At 38.5% G+C, this 20,322-nt stretch overlaps 1 pseudogene; it reads left to right on the plus strand.

Annotated features, from left to right (window-relative positions):
• The first annotated feature begins 826 nt into the window (after positions 1-826).
• LOC112408249 (vacuolar protein sorting-associated protein 37A pseudogene) lies at positions 827-2,013 on the plus strand (annotated as a pseudogene).
• The last annotated feature ends 18,309 nt before the right edge of the window (positions 2,014-20,322 follow it).

The raw sequence follows: 20,322 nt of genomic DNA on the forward strand, positions 1-20,322 counted from the left end.
AACAGTGAGAGGCCCGCGTAACGCAAAAAAAAAACCCCAAAAAACAAAAAAACAACATATGATCATCTAAGAATAGCATGGAGGTTCCTGAAAAAACTAAAAATAGAATTACCATATGATCCAACAAACCCACTACTGGGCATATACCCAGAGAAAAACATATTTAACAGGACACATACATCCCAATGTTCATTGCAGCACTATTTACAATAGCCAGGTCATGGAAGCAACCTAAATACCCAATGACAGACGAATGGATAAAGAAGATGTGAATGACTAATAAGAACCTTCTGTATAAAAAAAAGTGTGAATAATTTGTTATATTTTACTCACTCATAGAAAGTATTCCTTGAGCACTCACAATGAGCCAGGCCCTCTGTTACATACAGGGAATAAAAGACGATCTAGCTCATATTATAGAGAGCGTTTTATATTTGTATTCCAAATTTTATTATTTTAGCTTCTAAGATTATACAATTTGATTTACCTTCATTGTCCTAAGAACAGTAAAATAAAACCTTATCTGAAAACTTCAGTTTATCGGCTGGTTGGGCCGTCAGGGCCGTGAAGGTAGGACTGCCAGTCCCGGGCGGCGAGTTCCCTGTCTCCAGCTGTCCCCAGTCAGAGCATGGCCCCCTGAGCTAGGACCCCTGGCTGGCTTGCTTAGAGAAGACGCGGCTCCCCAGCACTTGAGCTGGGGCATCCCTGCCCGCTCCCCCTCTGTCCCTGCCCGTTCCCCCTCTGTTGCTGGAGAACCGCCGCGCTGAGCAGCTGGGAGAAGCAGGCCAGAGCCTTCTAGGGCCTCAGGCCCGGGCACCCGTGGAGGATGAGCTGGCTCTTTCCCTGACCAACAGCACCTCCTCCCCTGTGGTGGGGCCCCCCGGTGGTCTCCCCAGCCCAACAGCAGAAGCAACACCTGATCGAGTCCCTCTGAAACGCACACTCCAGTGTAGCCGAAATACAGAAAGATGTGGAATACAGGTTGCCATTCACTGTAAACACCCTGACAATTAGTATTAATATATTGCTTCCTCCACAATTTCCTCAGGAAAAACCAGTGATCAGTGTTTATCCACCAATACGACATCACTTAGTGGATAAACAAGGAGTGTATGTTACCTCTTCATTAGGAAACAATTTTAACAATGCGCTCAGACCTTGGGAAAATTATTCGGAGTCTATTGGATGAGTTTTGGAAGAATCCTCCAATTTCAGTTCCTGCTTCAACAGCATTCCCATACCTGCACAGTAACCCAGGTGGGATTCCTCCTTATGCTTCTCAGCATTTTCCATTTCTTCCTCCATATTCCCCACAAGAAGCTACCAGGACTATCAGTTCTTTATCTGTTGCTGACACTGTTTCCTCTTCAACAACATTATACAACAGCCAAACCCGCTCTGCTGCTCCTTCATTTGGTGTGCTTTCAAATCTGCCATTGCCCATTCCCACAACAGACACTTCAGCACCGATAAGCCAAAATGCTTTTGGTTACAAGATGCCTGATATCCCTGATGCATTTCCAGAACTAAGTGTATCACAACTTACAGATATGAATGAACAAGAGGAGGTATTACTAGAACAGTTTCTGACTTTGCCTCAACTAAAACAAATTATTACTGACAAGGACGACTTAGTAAAAAGTACTGAGGAACTAGCAAGAAAAAATCTCCTTTTGGAGCCCAGCTTGCAAGCCAAAAGGCAACTGTTTTAGATGAGTATGAATTACTTACACAAATGAAATCAACTTTTGAAAAGAAGATGCAAAGGCAACACGAACTTAGCAAGAGCTGTAGTGCGAGTGTCCAATTGGCAAGATTGAAAGTAGCTGCACATGAAGCTGAGGAGGAATCTGATAATATTGCAGAAGATTTCTTGGAGGGAAAAACTGACATAGAAGATTTTCTCAGTAGCTTCATGGAAAAGAAAACAATTTGCCACTGTAGAAGAGCCAAGGGAGAGAAACTTCAACAAGTGATAGCAATGCACAGCCAATTTCATTCTCCACTGTAGATTTTCCTGAAAACATGAACTGCCAAGAGAGGAATGGGACACAAAACTAAGCACATTTATGTTTATGATTTGAAAATTGGCATTTCATCACAGTGGCTGAATTCATAGATAAACTATATAGATTGTATACAGAACTGAGACTAATTTTGTACAGATTAGAATGATTGCTATGATCTTTGCTTTGAGAAATTTTTCTGCACTAAAAAATGTTTATTTATTGTTGATAAATCCTATCATATTTAAGTTCCACTGCTGTTCATCTCTTACTATTGATTAAATACCTATGCATGTCATTTTAGCTAGTTTCAATATTTTATAAAATTACTTCATTTAAATTTGTAATTTTAATTTGAAACTGCCTCATTGCTTTATCAAGAATGGTTTATATTTTTTCCTCTCAACATTTTTTGAAAAATTACCATTTCAACTGTAGAAAAACTCTTATTCTTCCTGTTTCTTTCTGGATGATAAAACTTTCAAAAATAATTTGTTTTTAAATATTCACAGTGTCAGGAAACAGCAAACCTGTCAATGTGCCATCTCAAGGAAGTAACTTTTAATACATACAATAAATCAAAAGAATAAACCAGCTGTTTTTACAAACAAAAACAAAACAAAACAAAAAAACTTCAGTTTATCCAACCATCTACGAATCGTTTCAAAGCATTTGAAATTATCACAAGCCAAAGGAAACTATTAGTTTCATTAATTCACAAGCCTGAATATCTGTGTCAAAATAGTCTCTTACAATAGAATTATTGTCTATTTTTATATTTATGGATTTGAGAGAAAAGAAAAACTTAAAATTGATTAACTTTAATAAATATACACTAACTGGAGGGCGCATGTGGAGCTTATAGCGTGAGGACCTATAGTCACATTGCTGACTGGCAGGGTAGTGAAGTAGGGCTATGGTTCTTAGAAAATGTTTATGAGTTCTTTAGTAAATAAATAACCATTTGTCATTAACATATTCATTGGTACTATTCAAAAACTCTATGGTTTTCCAAATGCTTTTGAAAATAGCTTATTGGACTAAAGGACTTCATTCAAATAAGCTGTTCATTTCCTTTGTTTATATGATTAATATTCATATCAAACACATTTTTCTTAATGCAAAGACATAAAAATTCTGACTACAGGTCAGAATTATCATCGATTCCAATGAAGTCTGTTAATGAGGTATTTATTTTTGTGCAGAGTACTATTCAAACCATTAATGTACATCCCAAGTAGTTCATGGAGGCTCTTTTATTATGCAATCAAGCATATTCATAGGGACAACATGCCGTTGTCTGTTAACCATGTCTCTTTATTTACTCATTGATTTATGAAGTGCAGTACATTGAAAAGGCTCTCTTAGGAATTATGGGAAATTACTAAGCTTCCTCTGCATAGTGTTTCTCATTATACTCCAACAAGAGTTCACAGAGAACTCAATTATGTAAACTAAAGATTAACATTTGTGTCCAAGTGATGACAAAAAGCTTGGTAAATCCAGTCTGAATTTCAATTAATTCAGAGAAAAAGAAACTCATCCAATGTTTGATTGATCATGTAGACCGGTGGTTGGTAATCTTTTGGAGGTTCAAAGACTGCTTTGAGAATTTAGTGAAAGTTATGGATTCTCCCTCCTGAAAATCTGGACCAGGTGAAGAACTTATGGTGGAGAAGAAGAAACAGTGATTTTTCACTTATCAACCAGTGATATTGTATGTTATTAGACAGTCTCCTACTGCCAATGCCTTATCATTTTCTGAGCTCTAACGGTTTCTACCAGTATATTTATTAAACAAGTTCTACTGAACCACAAGTTCATAATTATAACTTGAAAATAAGTTCATGCCCCAGAGGTTTGCTTTACTCCTACTCTTACCTAAAAGCCTCCACAATTCAGCACAGAAAGTACAGAAAGGTAAGGTTCCTAAGATATCTTACCACTGAGATAAGTATTGAGACCCTTTGGCCCTCTCGGGGTAGAGACTTCACATCTACGATTCTATTCCTGCCCTTTTAGAAGTCCACACTCTTCCACTGTCATCAATTTCCCCCACTCTGCCCAATACATCCCTGAATCTGACCCAGCACACAACCCTACCTTCCCTTCCAAATGTTGCTCTTGAATTCTCTAAAATTCCTCATCAGTAAACACTGTATCTTCAATGTCTTCTCTGAACATTCCCTTCTCTTTGCCTTAAATGAAACCAGGTTACCTCCTAACGGCATTGCTTTTTCTGTAATCTTCTCAAGTAGAGGTGATTTTTTTCCCCTCTCACATTACACATACAAAAGGGTTAGAAGGTAAATTATCCTCCATGCTTTCCATTACAACATCAAATCATTTCCCCCTTCCTTCTATGAATTTGAAGCTCATGCCAGCCCGCTATACTAGCTGCTCTACCTCCTCAATGCTATCATATTCTTATCGCCTAGTTACCCCACTCCTTCTTTGACAGGATTAGATCCTAGATCCTAGACCAGTCTTCCTTATCATTCCGACTTCTGTCATCATTCTTAGTGATGATGACATCCATACAGATGACCCATCACACACCTCAGTGTCTCAATTTCTCAACCCACTCAATTCCAGAGACTTTTTCTTCCACAGCATCTCAGCCAGCCATTCCCATAATCTGTTTCAAACATCCCATATCTACTCCCACCTTCCATTTCTTTGAGCTCACTTATTCTCTTAACAACCTCCTCCACTGCTACAATTTTCAATGACCCTTCTATCTATTGCTAACATACCCCTGTTCTGTCTTCAGCTATCTGTTTTGGTAATCATCAAGACTATCACTCCCTTTATGCTTTCACCTTTGAGTGTACAATCCTAACAAAACCCTGGTTGAACCTGAATAGCCTCTTTTCCTGTATCTTGGTGATGCTAGAGCACCACTTAAATTCATGAATACATATCTCAAATGGGCATGCAACACATCCTGGAAAGTCTACAGTGTTTCCCTAGTAAGCTCACTTTCCCACTCTCTAAGACAATTATTTCATACCTCTTCCCTCTCAAAAAACCTCCTACACCCCCTTCCCTTTTCATTCTCAGTTGATGACCTTGACTCTTGACTTTTTGAGGAAACAGATGTTATTAGATGGGAACACCCTCACATTCTCACCTCCATATGTGAAACCTACCTGTGTTAATACCTGTTTCTCCATCCTTCCTCCTGTTACAGTGGAAGGTGTGTCTCTCTGCCTTCAAAGGCTCATCTTTCCTTTGGACTCCAGTTCCCATCACATCACTCTTTCAAGTTAGACAGGCTGCCCTCTCACAAATCTCACAGACTGGTGAAGACAACTATAGGCTGGTGAATCCTAAATGCCAGAAGAAGCAATGCTCTGTCTAAACCACAATCCAAACCCTAATACACTCCCCAAAGGATCCTGTCTGGCCCTAATTATGGAGCCACTCCAAGAAACAATCTCTGTGTACCAGCCATGTGGCAAATCTGGAACCCTTGCCATGATTACTTTGTTTTTCCCCATCCCTGGCTAGGTACCCATTCTGTATAGAAATGGACAAGGGAGCCCAGTGTCTCCTGTGACCTGGGGGCTAAGGCACCAATCTTTCCTCCTTGGAAGGCTACATAAATATTTTGACTAACCTTTACAATTTTTAATTCTCATTTTGTAGGGCGACGATCTGTCCATGTACTTTCTAAAGTCTTTCAATACTTGTTAGACTCAGGAACTTTAGAGTGAGTGAGGAGATTAGAGATTATTCATTTAACTCCCATTTTAAAGCCTCAGCAAATCAAAGTGACTTGGCTAAAGTCACACTTTTGATACTAGTGAACCCAGTATTGGAATCATGTTCTTTAAGACAGAAGCTATTTCTACTGTGCTACTTGTGATTGTGAGCTCCTTGGAGTAATAATACCCTAGAAGTATTATTATGTAAGCATCTGACCAAAAGAATATGAAATAGATTTATGGATTCATGTAGTAGATTCCATACAGATACCCAAAAGAGATCCATAATTACAGACTGGAAACCACTCATCCGTGTGTAAAATTAACAATATTCCAGGAGTGGACTAGCTCATTAACTACATTGTATATTGCTTCTCCTGAACAGTAAGCTCTTTCATGGCCTTATTGTGAAAGGAAACCCAATTCTAAAGAACTCTGGCCTTAGAAGCTGCCTCCATTAGACAGCTGGACATATCTGGAGATAGTTACCCTCGGTTTCCTTTTTGTTTTTATGAAAACCTAGGAAATTGTGAAAAAATTAATCTCATTTTATAATTCATCATCAGCGACCAATTTAACAACCACATACTGAGTACCTGCTACTGTCAGAAAATGTGCTAGACACTGAGTTTACAGAGATAGCTGTGATGTAGCTCCAGCTCTTGGGAACCCATGATTCTGCATAGAGACCCTCATAAAACATTGGTGTAGTGCAGTCACCCAAGAGGGCTAGCACAAGTGATTTGCTATTAATAACCAAGTACTGAAGTTGGTGAAATATTTACTTTAAAAGATTAGAATGGATTTGGTTATCCTTATAATAACTTTGTACTCATTTACTGACATCATGATACACATTCTTGAGTAGGAATAGAAGGGATAGAGTTACGATTCATCTGGATAAATCCATGGAGGTGTGCCAGCAAATGAAAATCACTATCATGTGTTAAAGTAGAAAAAATTGTTGACAAGCTCTAGCCTAGATCTAGTGGGAGAGGGAAACAGGCAGACAGACAATGATTACAGGATAGTCTATTAGGTGCAGTCATAAGCACTTGATGTAAACACAGGATGCTGTGGGCAGGCAGAGAAAGAGAGGGGTCACACAATTGCCAGAGCAATCCTGAGGAAAACGAACAAAGCAGGAGGCATAACCCTCCCAGACTTCAGACAATACTACAAAGCTACAGTAATCAAAAGAGTGTGGTATTGACATAAAAACAGACATCTGGATCAATGGAACAGAATAGAGAGTTCGGAACTAAACGTACACACCTATGGCCAATTAATCTTTGACAAAGGAGGCAAGAATATATGACGGGAAGAAGATAGTCTCTTCAGCAAGGGGTGTTGGGAAAGTTGGACAGCTGCATGTAAATCAATGAAGTTAGAACACACTCTTACACCATACACAAAACTAAACTCAAAATAGCTTAGAGACTTAAATATAAGACATGACACCATAAAACTCTTGGAAAAGAACATAGGAAAAACATTCTCTGACATAAATTGTACCAATGTTTTCTTAGGTCAGTCTCCCAAGGGAATAGAAATAAAAGCAAAAATAAACAAATGGGACCTAATTAAACTTACAAGCTTTTGCACAGCAAAGGAAACCATAAACAATATGAAAAGACAACCTATGGAATGGGAGAAAATATTTGCAAATGATGCAACTGACAAGGGCTTAATTTCCAAAATATACAAACAGCTCATACAACTCAATAACAAAAAAACAAACAACCCAATCAAAAAATGGGAACTAAGAACTAAAGAGACATTTTCCCAAAGAAGACATACAGATGGCCAACAGGCACATGCAAAGATGCTCAACACTGCTAGTTATTAGAGAAATGCAAATCAAAACCACAATTAAGTATTACCCCACACCAGTCAGAATGGCCAATATTAAAAAGTTTACAAATAATAAATACTGGAGTGGATGTGGAGAAAAAAGAACCTTCCTAACACTGTTAATGGGAATGTACAGCCACTATGGAAAACAGTATGGAGGTTTGTCAAAAAACTAAAAATAGAATTGCCATATGATCCAGCAATCCCACTGCAGGGCACATATCCAGACAAAACTATAACTCAAAGAGATACATGTATCCCTATGTTCATAGAAGCACTATTCACAATAGCCAAGACATGGAAACAACCTACATGTCCACTGACAGATGAATGGATAAAGAAGATGCGGTACATATATACAATGGAATATTACTCAGCCATAAAAAAGAACGAAGTAATGCCATTTGCAGCAACATAGATGGAACTAGAGATTTTCGTACTAAGTGAAGTAAGTCAGAAAGAGACAAATACCATATGATATCACTTACATGTGGAATCTAAAATATGACAGAAATGAACTTATCTATGAAACAGAAACAGATTTGCAGACATAGAGAACAGACTTGTGGTTCCCAAGGGGGAGGAGAAGGAAGGATGGAGTGGGAATTTGGGGTTAGCAAATGCACACTGTTATATATAGGATGGATAAACAACAAAGTCCTAATGTATAGCACAGGGAAATATATTCAATATCCTGTGATAAACCATAATGGAAAAGAACATACAAAAAGAATGTATATATAAGTATCACTGAATCACTTTGCTGTACAGCAGAAATTAACACAACATTTTAAATCAACTACAATTTTTAAAAAGATTCTAAAAGGGTATTTTTTTAAAAAAAGACAGAAAGGGTCAGAGAAAACTGTGCTGATAGGAGAGGGTGCGGTTAAGATTAGAGGAGACTGTGCCAAGCCACAGCTAACATGGGATAAACCTGACTAAGGACACAGAAGCAGGACCTGGGTTGGGACAGCTTGGGAAGTGCTCAGGTTATGGATCTTGGTCCCATCAGTCTTAAATCAAAGCAGAGTTGATAGCTGAACTGGAGAGGCCTGGCAAAGTTCACAGTCCAGTGCAAGTTCTGCAGTCAACTTCCAGAGGTATATGTTCAACAGACACCAGCCAGGGTGTACAGCATAGCCAAACGCTTGCTAGCATGGGTCAGAGTTCAGATTCAGATTCAGCATTTGGACAGATAATCTGGAAGGAGGCCCTCTGCAATCATCAGAACACATAGGACCACAGAGCAGCAGGCGCAGTGTGTGAGGTAAACCAAGATAGAACTGCCTGATCTTTCTTCTTAAGCTTCAATTTCAGTATGTGGCAGGGATGAGCCAGCAGATGTCAAACAGAGTCAAGCAGTGAAAAGATGCAGAAGAAAAACACAGTGGCAATATCTTTGCCAATGAAAAGCTCACAGTCTAAGTAGGGAGAAAGAAACACATGAGCAAACAAGCTCCAGAGATGTTGTGATAGAAGTTTGTAGAATGGACCACAAAAGCCAGAGTGGTCAATCAGCCTGGGAAAGTTGGGTAAACGTTTTAAAATGGAGGTGACCAGTGAATAAACCTGGAAGATGGGTAGGTGTTTCCCTGGCAGAACTCAGAAAGAAGGGGCAATTGGGAAAGACATTCTGAGCAAAGGAAACAGCATGAACGAGAGTTAACTGGACTCATGGAGCAGTCTGGAACATCCAGGGACAATATGGGGATGAAACACTGAGTCAGGACTGATTGCATTATTGTGGAGCCAAGTGATGGTGTACTGCTAAGCATGTGGCCATGAAGCCAGCCCTGCACAGAATACAGCATGGGTGAGATGAGATTGGGCTTTACTATGTAGATCACTAAAGGTTTTAAAATTTTCATTTATTCTAACAACTTTACTGAGATAAAATTCACATACCATATGATTCACCCATTTAAATGTACAATTCATTGGTTTTTAGTATATTCACAAATGTGTGCAACTATCACCACAATTTCAGAATATTTTCATTACCTCAAAAAGAAACCCCACAACTTTTAGCTATCAATCCCCATACCCTATGGCCTCTGCTAGCCCTAAGAAACCACTTATCTACTTTTTGTCTCTATAGACTTACCTGTTCTGGACATTTCATAGGAATGGAATCATATAATATGTGGTCTTTTGTGACTGGCTTTTTTCACTTAGCATAATATTTTCAGAGTTCATCTGTATTGTAGTATGTAGCAAGTATTTCATAACTTTCTATGCCTAAATAATATTCTATTGTATGGATTTACCATATTTTATTTATCCATTCATCCTTTGATGGACATTTGGGTTGTTTCTACCTTTTGGCTATTATGAATAATGCTGCCACAGGCAGTTATGTACAAGTTTCTTTGTGGACATAAGTTTTCATTTCTGTTGAGTGTATACCCTGGAGTGAGATTGCTGGGTCATATTTAATCACTCAAGTAACTGCCAGACTACTTTCCAAAGTGGATGCACCATTTTACAATCCTACGAGTGGTGTATGAGAGTTCCAACTTTTCCACATCCTTGTCAACACTTGCTATTATTAGTCTTTTTTATTCTAGCCATCCTACTGGGTATCAAGGAGTACTGGTAAAGGTTTTTAAAAAGGGAAGAAATAAAAATTTTAGTTTTAGGAGGATGACACTGACATCAAGATGTGAAAAGAATTAAATAGAAGTGGGACTAGAGACAAAGTATTCTAACAAAGGATGAACCTCTCTCTGTCACTGGCTGCTTAGAAAAGGTAAGAAGTTAAAATGGCACTATTGCTCCAACTACTTTCTCTATATCAGAGTCTTTACTTCACATTGTTTCTTCTAAGAATTTTTCATCATAATTTTAACAACTGTTGCAGAAAAAATGGGAGACCACTTTTTGAGAATGTGCTCTAAGGGAGCCTCCGCTTCCCAGCTACCATCAATTCCAACTTTCCCGTCTGTCCTTCTAGTGTTCACCCACCTCAGTGATGCTTCTGGACACAACTAGAGACAGTCCAGTTTAAAATGTATTAGCGAGAGTTGGCAACTGATTGGCTCTGGAAAGTCAAAAGAGAGAAGAATATTCCTCTTCTTCTAGTAACTTCCTGGTTTCTAGCAGGGGTGACTGGGTAAAGTAGCAGTTCTTGTTACTAAGATGCAAAAATTAGACCAGGAGAGGGAGTTAAGCAAAGAGGAAGCGTTTGGATTGAAGCACACTGACACTGAGGTGTCTAGGGGATAGCAGGGGGAGTGGCTTTGCAGGTAGCTGGATAGAAGTCCTGGAGGAAGTAGTTCAGTTGTCTGTTTCAAATATTTAAACTACATAGACACACAGAAGCTCAGTATTTGCTATTTTAAATGCCTAGAATGAGCCTTCCAGCTTGTCCTTTGCTATAGGAAATGGATTTTGAAATTAGGAAATTTTGGGACTTGCCTGGTGGCTCAGTGGTTAAGATTCCACACTCCTAATGCAGGAGGCCTGGGTTTGATCTCTCGTCAGGAAACTAGATCTTACATGCGTGCTGCAACTAAGAGTTTGCATGCTGCAACTAAGGAGTTGGTGAGCCACAACTAAGGAGCCCTTGAGCCACAACTAAGGAGCCTGCCTGCTGCAACTAAGACCCAGCGCAACCAAATAAATAAATAAATAAATATTCTTAAAAGAAGATATTAGGAAATTTTCCCAGGTACTCAGTCAAAAGAGATTTTGGGGGGAGTGTTTAGTTAAAAAACAATAGCTATGCATTTCCCCAGTTGTCTTCTGTTCTTTGCTGGTGGTATATGTTTCAAAATCCATAACTAATCACAGACTTCCCCCAGTACCTGAATTCATTCATTCACTCAGTCAATCATTCACCAGAAGTTTACTGACTGTCAGGTTCTGTTCAGGTGCTCAAGATTCAATTTGTTGAACAAAACCTACACAGCTTCTGCCTCTCTATAGAATCATCTCCCTGTTTTTTCTCACTCAAAAGCTATTCATTTTTCTGGGAAAGGCAATCATCTAGCATCTTGGAGTTGAACTAGAGAGGAATATTTTATTTCATGAACCAAATAATTTTTTAATAACTGCTTAAACCATCTTAGAAAAACATTTAAATTGTTGGCAGTTTTCTTAGGATATTAAACTTTATGAATAGCATTGAAAAATGATTACAAAATTGTTTAAATCTCCAAAGGATATGTTTTTAATTTTCTAAAGCAAGATAAGAATTGAAAATCTGGTTTAAAAATGGAAATTCAGAATAAATATTAACACAAGACTGTAAAGCACTGCAGCACTGCTTGATCCTGGCTCAAAAAACAAACAAACAAACAAAAAGGTGGGAGGCAACATTAAGCTTTGCAAGACTTTTATTTAATGGTGCAATTTCAGTGATAAAAATGACTAAAACCCTAGACTAGCCCATTAACACCTTTTCAATCAAACAGTAATTTTTATTGAAGTGTAACTTACATACAACAAAACTCACTAATTCTGAGTGTATGATTTGATGAGTTTTGATAAATATATACAGCAGTGTACCATTCAACACAATGAAGATTGAAGATATAGAGCAGCGCTATCCAAAAGAATTTTTGGTGCTGGTGAAAATGTTCTGTAACTGCCCAATATTGCAGCCATTGACCACATTGGCTATTGGGCACTTGAAATGTGGCTTGGGGACTGAGGAACTGAATTGTTAACTTTAATTTTAATTCAGTTAAATCTTAATTTAAGCAGCTACATGTGATGTGGGACTACCATATTAGTGCACAGCATTTCCATCACCCCAAAAAGTTCTTGTTGCTATCACCTTGCATCATTACTCCAGTGCCCTCTACTGAGCCTAGCATCACACTAACTGGCAAAGAAATGTTTACCAGCTGCAGCTCCATTATTACAAAGCCTGGACTAGAAGAGTGGGTTTGGAGCTGAGAGAAAGTAGATGACTCATCAAATACATGTATTTTTAAATGTAATGGATTTCAATGTATCGATTTTTTTCTTCATGCTTTTTGTGTTCTGCCTTAGAAGTCTTTGACTAATAAATGGTCATAAATATTTCCTTCTATGTTTTCTTTTAGACGTTTATAGTTTTAGCTCTTACCTTTAGAACTATCATCTAACCTGCGTTGACAATTTTATATGTTTTGAGGTTAGGGTGGACTTTATTATTTTCACATATGGATATTCAATAGCTTTAGCACTTGTTGAAAAAACATCTTTTCTTTCCATTATTGAATTACATTAGCACATCTGTCAAAAATCACTTGAATGTATGTATAAGTCTATTTCTGGACTCTCTGATTTATATGTCTATCCCTACACCAATTAGACTATCTTGATTACAGTAACTTTTATAGTTAATCTTGAAATCAGGTAGAATTAGTTCTCCAACTTTGTTTTTTTTTCTCACTCAAAAGCTATCCAATTTTGCTCACTCAAAATCGTTTGCTTATTCTAGGTAGTTTATACTTTCATATAAATTTTAGAATCAGTTGTCTATTCATATTTTTCAATGCCCACTGAGATATTTGATTGGGGTTTTATTAAATCTATAAGTCAGTTTTAGAATAATTAACATCTTAATTATGCTACATCTTCCAATCCATGAACATGGCCTTTCTTTCCATTTACTTAAATTTTATAGAAAAGGGAAATCTCCAACACTGTTGGTGGGAATGTAAGTTGGTGCAGCCACTATGGAAAACAGTATGGAGGTTCCTCAAAGAACTAAAAATAGAATTGCCATATGATCCAGCAATCCCACCCCTGGGCATATATCCAGACACAACTATAACTCAAAAAGATACATGTACCTCTATGTTCATAGCAGCACTAGTCACAATAACCAAGACATGGAAACAACCTAAATGTCCACTGACAGATGAATAAAGAAGATGTGGTATATATATATACATACATACATACATACAATGGAATACTACTCAGCCATAAAGAAGAATGAAATAATGCCATTTGCAGCAACATGGATGCAACTAGGGATTATCATACTAAGTGAAGTCAGAAAGAGAAAGACAAATACCATATGATAGGGCTTCCCTGGTGGCGCAGTGGCTGGGAATCCACCTGCCAATTCAGTGGACACAGGTTCAAGCCCTGGTCTGGGAAGATCCCACATGCTTCAGAGAAACTAAGCCCATGCACCACAACTACTGTACTGAGCCTGCGCTCTACAGCCCACAAGCCACAACTACTGAAGCCTGCACATCTAGAGCCTGTGCTCCACAACAAGAGAAGCCACTGCAATGAGAAGCACACACACCGCAACAAAGAGTAGTCCCCACTCACCACAACTAGAGAAAGCCCACGCGCAGCAACGAAGACCCAACTCAGCCAAAAATAAATAAATAAATTTTTAAAAATACCATATGATAGTTCTTATATGTGGAATCTAAAATATGGCACAAATGAACCTATCTACAAAACAGAAACAGACTCAAAAGACATAGAGAACAGACTTGTGGTTGTCAAGCGGGAGGTGGAGAGGGAAAGGGATGGACTGGGAGCTGCTAGATGCAAGCTATTATATTTAGAATGGATAAACAAGGTCCTAATGTATAGCACAGGGAAGTGTATTCAATATCCTGTGAGAAAACATAATGGAAAAGAATATAAAAAAGAATTTATGTGTGTATAACTGAGTCTCTTTGCTGTACAGCAGAGATTGGCAGAGCACTGTAAATCAGCTATACTTCGGAAATGAATAAATAAATAAATGTATGTTATAAAGTCTCTCTTAGCAGTGTTTTGTAGTTTTCCTCAGTTGCTATTCTGGGTTTTAGACAAACTCACACTTCTTACCCGTTTAAATACTCCTCTGACTTTCATCTGCTTTGGATAATTTCCATAATCTTTAAATAATTTTTTAACTATTTAACAAGATTTTATAATTATCTGCTCAGAATTTATGGGACCACTTCATGTCTCCATTATTACTAAAAGCAAATTCCTGAAAGTTTTTAATTAATAATTAACAAATCTAGAGCAAAAATTAGAGATCCTTTCTGCTCTAAGTTCTATCAACTTTTTCACGGTTCAAACTGTTGAATATTATCTATTCATGTGCTTGCACTAAGATAACATCTTAGTTTTAGTCAGCTACAATCTGAAATGGGAAGAACAATATAAACACAGCAAACAATTTCTACCAAGTTTCTTATATTTGTGAATTACACAGATCAGAACAGACTCACTGATCAGGAAGCCCAAATAATGCAGTCATCCTCTTGAACCACTAGATAATAAAACACAGAAATATTCTCAGGGAGGTAAGGTAGTGAGGAGAGAGGGGCAGTCTAGGTAAATATTTTGAAATATTATACAATGTGTTTTATTTCTCACTTCCAGTATTTCCTCTTGCCCTACTGTAATTCCTCCCCCGCCACCTCCTCATTCAGAGAGCTGCAGCAAGAACAAAAAATGTCTTATATTCACTGCCTTCAAGTTTGTGCAGTTACAGCAGAAATGAAGCTGGAAAGAAATGCGTTAGTACTCAGCTTTTGAAGTAGAAATTAGACTTGACTGTTTGGGCAAGACAATATCCTTATTAACTATTTCATTTATATTAGAAAATATTTGACTAGGTAATACGTGTTCATGGTACAACATTCATAAAGTACAAGAGTCTACAGTGAGAAAAGCCTCCTTGACTCCTTATCCCCCAGGAAGTTCCCTCTCATGTTTGCTTCTATAACTTTGATAGTTTTATTTTTACATTAAAATCTTTGACTCATCTGAAAGGTATTTGTTTCCAGCTTTACTGAGATATTATTGACACATACTTGTAAATTTAAGGTTTACAATGTGATGACTGGATACAAGTACATATTGTTAGATGATTCCCACAATAATGTTAATTAACACACCTGCCACCTCAAATAACCTGTGTGTGCGTGTGTGTAGTGATAATATTTAAGATCTACTGTCTTAACAACTTTCAAGTATGTAACACAGTATTGTTATTTATAGTCACCATGGTATACATTAGATCCCCAAAACTTACATTCTACAGCGGGAAATTTGTACCCTTTGACCAACGTCCCCTTTCTCCCACTCTTCCAAACCCAACCCCTGGCAATGACCATTCTACTTTCTATTTTTATGAGTTTGGCTTTTTTAAATACCACATATAAGTGATATCATATAGTATTTGTCTTTCTCTGACTTATTTCACTCAGTATAATGCCCTCAAGATCCATCCATGTAGTCACAAAAAAGGAGGGTTTCCTTCTTTCAATGGACTGAATATTATTCCATAGTGTGTGTGTGTGTGTGTGTGTGTGTGTGTGTGTGTGTGTGTGTACTGCATTTTCTTTATCCATTCATCATTAGATGCTTAGGTTGTTTTCATGTCTTGAATGTTGTAAACAATTCTGTAATAGACACGGGAGTAGAGATATCTATTCAAGATAGTAGTTTCATTTCCTTCGAATATATACCCAGAAGTGGGATTGATGGATCATATGGTAGTTTTATTTTTAATTTTTTGAAGAACGTCCATATTGTTTTCCATAGTGGCTGCACCAATTTACATTCCCACCAATAGTGTACAAGGGTCCCCTTTTTTCCATATCTTCACCAACACTTGTTATCTCTTGTCTTTTTATGATAGCCATTCTAACAGGTGTGAGGTAATATTTCATTGTGGTTTTGACTTGCATTTCCCTGATAATTAGTGATGTTGAACATCTTTTTGTGTATTGTTTGACCATTTGTATGTCTTCTTTGGAAAAACATCTATTTACTCTGCCCATTTTTAACTGGATCTTTTTGTGCTATTGAATTGTATGAGTTCTTTATATATTTTGGATATTAACTCTTTATCAGATAGATGGTTTGTAAATATTTTCCCTCATTCCACAGGTTGCCTTTTCATTTTGTTGATTGATACTTTTGCTGTACAAAAGCTTTATAATTTGTAGTCCCACTTGTTCGTTTTTGCTTTTGTTGCTTGTGTTTTGGTGTCGTATCCAAAAAATCATTGCTAAGATCAATGTGAGGAGAATTTTCCCTATGTTTTCTTGCAATAGTTTTATAGTTCTGGGGCTTAAATTTAGATCATTGATCCATTTTGAGTTCATTTTCGTGAGTGGTGTAGTTTCATTCTTTTGCATGTGAATATCCAGTTTTCCCAACACCACCTATTAAAGAGACTCCTTTCTCCACTGGGTATTCTAGGATCCCTTGTCAAATATTAGTTGACCACATATGTGGGAGTTTATTTCTGAGTTCTTGGTTCTGTTCCATTGATCTATGTGTCTGTTTTTATGCCAATACCAATCAGTTTTGATTAGTATAGCTTTGTAATAAAGTTTGAAATCAGGAATAGTAATACATCCAGCTTTGTTCTTTCTCAGGATAACTTTGGTTATTTGGGGTCTTTTGTAGTTCCAAAAATTTTTTAGGTTTTCTTTTTTTTATTTCTGTGAAAAATGCCAGTGGAATTTTGATGGGATTGCACCAAATCTAAAGATGGCTTTGGATACAAACATTTTAACAATATTAATTCTTCCAATCTGTGAACACGGATTATCTTCCCATTTATTTGTGTCTTCTTCTTTAATGAATGTCTTGTAATTTTCAGTGTATAGATCTTTTACCTCCTTGGTTAAATTTATTCCTAAGTATTTTATTATCTTTGATGCTATTGTAAATGGGATTTTTTTAAATTTCCTTTTCTGATAGTCCATTGTTTGTGTATAGAAACACAGTTGATTTTTGTTTGTTGACTTTGTATCCTGCAACTTTACTGAATTCATTTATTAGTTCTAACAGTTTTTTTGATAGAGTCTTTAGGATTTTCTATGTATAAGATTATATCATCTGCAATCAGAGATAATTTTACTTTTTCCTTTCTAATTTGAATGAATTTATTACTTTTTCTTCCTAATTTCTCTGGCTAGGAATTCCAGTACTATGTTGAATGAGAGTGGGGAGAGTGGGCATCCTTGTCTTGCTGATATTAGCAGGAAACCTCCAACTTTTCATTGCTTTTTCTTTGTTTTTTAAATTTTTATTAGAGTATAATTGATTTACAATGTTGTTAGTTTCCATTATACAGCAAAGTGAATCAGTTATACATATACAGATATCCATACTTTTTTACGTTCTTTTCCCATGCTTTCATTGCTGAATATGATGTTAGGCTTTGGTTTGTAATAAAGCAATTCAGACTATGTCTACATCTTTTTCACTGTGTTATATCATTGCTTATTTTTGTGTAGTTTTTGCTTTTATGTGATGACAAAACTGAAATTTTAACTTGGAAAAAAATACTTCAGCGGAGAGATTTGAGAAGATGGCGGAAGAGTAAGATGTGGAGATCACCTTCCTCCCCACAGATACATCAGAAATACATCTACACGTGGAACTGCTCCTATAGAACACCCACTGAACGCTGGCAGAAGACCTCAGACCGCCCAAAAGGCAAGAAACTCCCCACGTACCTGGGTAGGGCAAAAGAAAAAACAGAGACAAAAGAATAGGGACGGGACCTGCACCAGTGGGAGGGAGCTGTGAAGGAGGAAAAGTTTCCACACACTAGGAAGCCCCTTAGTGGGGGGAGACTGTGGGTGGCGGAGGGGGAAAGCTTCAGAGCCACGGAGGAGAGCGCAGCAACAGGGGTGCGGAGGGCAAAGCGGGGAGATTCCCGCACAGAGGATCGGTGCCGACCAGCACTCACCAGCCCAAGAGGCTTGTCTGCTCATCCGCCGGGGCAGGCGGGGGCTGGGAGCTGAGGCTCGGGCTTCGGTCGGATCACAGGGAGAGGACTGGGGTTGGCGGTGTGAACACAACCTTTCAGGGGATAGTGCACCACGGCTAGCCAGGAGGGAGTCCGGGAAAAAGTCTGCACCTGCCAAAGAGGCAAGAGACTTTTTCTTGCCTCTTTGTTTCCTGGTGCGCGAGGAGAGGGGATTAAGAGCGCCGCTTAAAGAAGCTCCAGAGACAGGCACGAGCAGCGACTAACAGCGCAGGCCCCAGAGACAGGCATGAGACGCTAAGGCTGCTGCTGCCGCCTCCAAGAAGCCTGTGTGCAAGCACAGGTCACTCTCCACACCTCCCCTCATGGGAGCCTGTGCAGCCCGCCACTGCCAGGGTCCCAGGATCCAGGGACAACTTCCCCGGGAGAACACACGGCACGCCTCAAGCTGGTGCAACGTCATGTTGGCCTCTGCCGCCTCAGGCTCGGCCCGCACTCTGTACCCCTCCCTCCCCCAGGCCTGAGTGAGCCAGAGCCCCCGAATCAGCGGCTCCTTTAACCCCGTCCTGTCCGAGCGAAGAACAGACACCCTCAGGCGACCTACATGCAGAGGCGGGTCCAAATCCAAAGCTGAACCCCAGGAGCTGTGAGAACAAAGGAGAAAGGGAAATTTCTCCCAGCAGCCTCAGAAACAGTGGATTAAAGCTCCACAATCAACTTGATGTACCCTGCATCTGTGGAATACCTGAATAGACAATGAATCATCCCAAACTGAGGAGGTGGACTTTGGGAGCAAGATACATTATTTCCCCCCTTTTTGTGAGTGTGTATGTATATGCTTCTGTGTAAGATTTTGTCTGTATAGCTTTGCTTTCACCATTTGTCCGTCCGTTTTTTTTTTTTTCTTTTTCTTTCTTTTCTTTTTTTACATTAAAATTTTTTTCTTAATAATTATTTTTTATTTTAATTAGTTTATTTTATCTTACTTTATTTTACTTTATCCTGTTTCTTTGTTTCTACTTTTTCTCCCTTTTATTCTGAGCCATGTGGATGAAAGGCTCATGGTGCTCCAGCCAGGAGTCAGTGCTATGCCTCTAAGGTGGGAGAGCCAACTTCAGGACACTGATCCACAAGAGATCTCCCAGCTCCACATAATATCAAATGGTGAAAATCTCCCAGAGATCTCCAACTCAACACCAAGACCCAACTTCACTCAATGACCAGCAAGCTACAGTGCTGGACATCCTATGCCAAACAACTAGCAAGACAGGAACACAGCCCCATCCATTAGCAGAAAGGCTGCCTAAAATCATAATAAGGCCACAGACACACCAAAACACACCAGCAGATGTGGACCTGCCCACCAGAAAGACAAGATCCAGCCTCATCCACCAGAACACAGACACTAGTCCCCTCCACCAGGAAGCCTACACAACCCACTGAAACAACCTTAGCCACTGGGGACAGACACCAAAAACAACAGGAACTAAGAACCTACAGCCTGCAAAGAAGGAGACCCGAAACACATTAAGATAAGCAAAATGAGAAGATGGAAAAACACACAGCAGATGAAGGGGCAAGGTAAAAACCCACCACACCTAACAAATGAAGAGGAAATAGGCAGTCTACCTGAAAAAGAATTCAGAATAATGATAGTAAAGATTATCCAAAACTTGCCACAACTAGAGAAAGCCCTCGCACAGAAACGAAGACCCAACACAGCCAAAAATAAATAAATGAATAAATAAATTTAAAAAAAAAATACTCTAGAAGGGATCAGTAGCAGAATAACCAAGGCAGAAGAACGGATAACTGACCTGGAAGATAAAATAGTGGAAATAACTACTGCAGAGGAGAATAAAGAAAAAAGAAAGAAAACAACTGAGGACAGTCTCAGAGACCTCTGGGACAATATTAACCACACCAACATTCAAAGTACAGGGGTCCCAGAAGAAGAAGAGAAAAAGAAAGGGACTGAGAAAATATTTGAAGAGATTATAGTTGAAAACTTCCCTAATATGGGAAAGGAAATAGTTAATCAAGTCCAGGAAGCACAGAG

The sequence above is a fragment of the Neophocaena asiaeorientalis genome, unplaced genomic scaffold (assembly GCF_003031525.2).
Source record: "Neophocaena asiaeorientalis asiaeorientalis breed wild unplaced genomic scaffold, Neophocaena_asiaeorientalis_V1.1 scaffold116, whole genome shotgun sequence".
NCBI classification, from domain to species: Eukaryota; Metazoa; Chordata; class Mammalia; order Artiodactyla; family Phocoenidae; genus Neophocaena; species Neophocaena asiaeorientalis.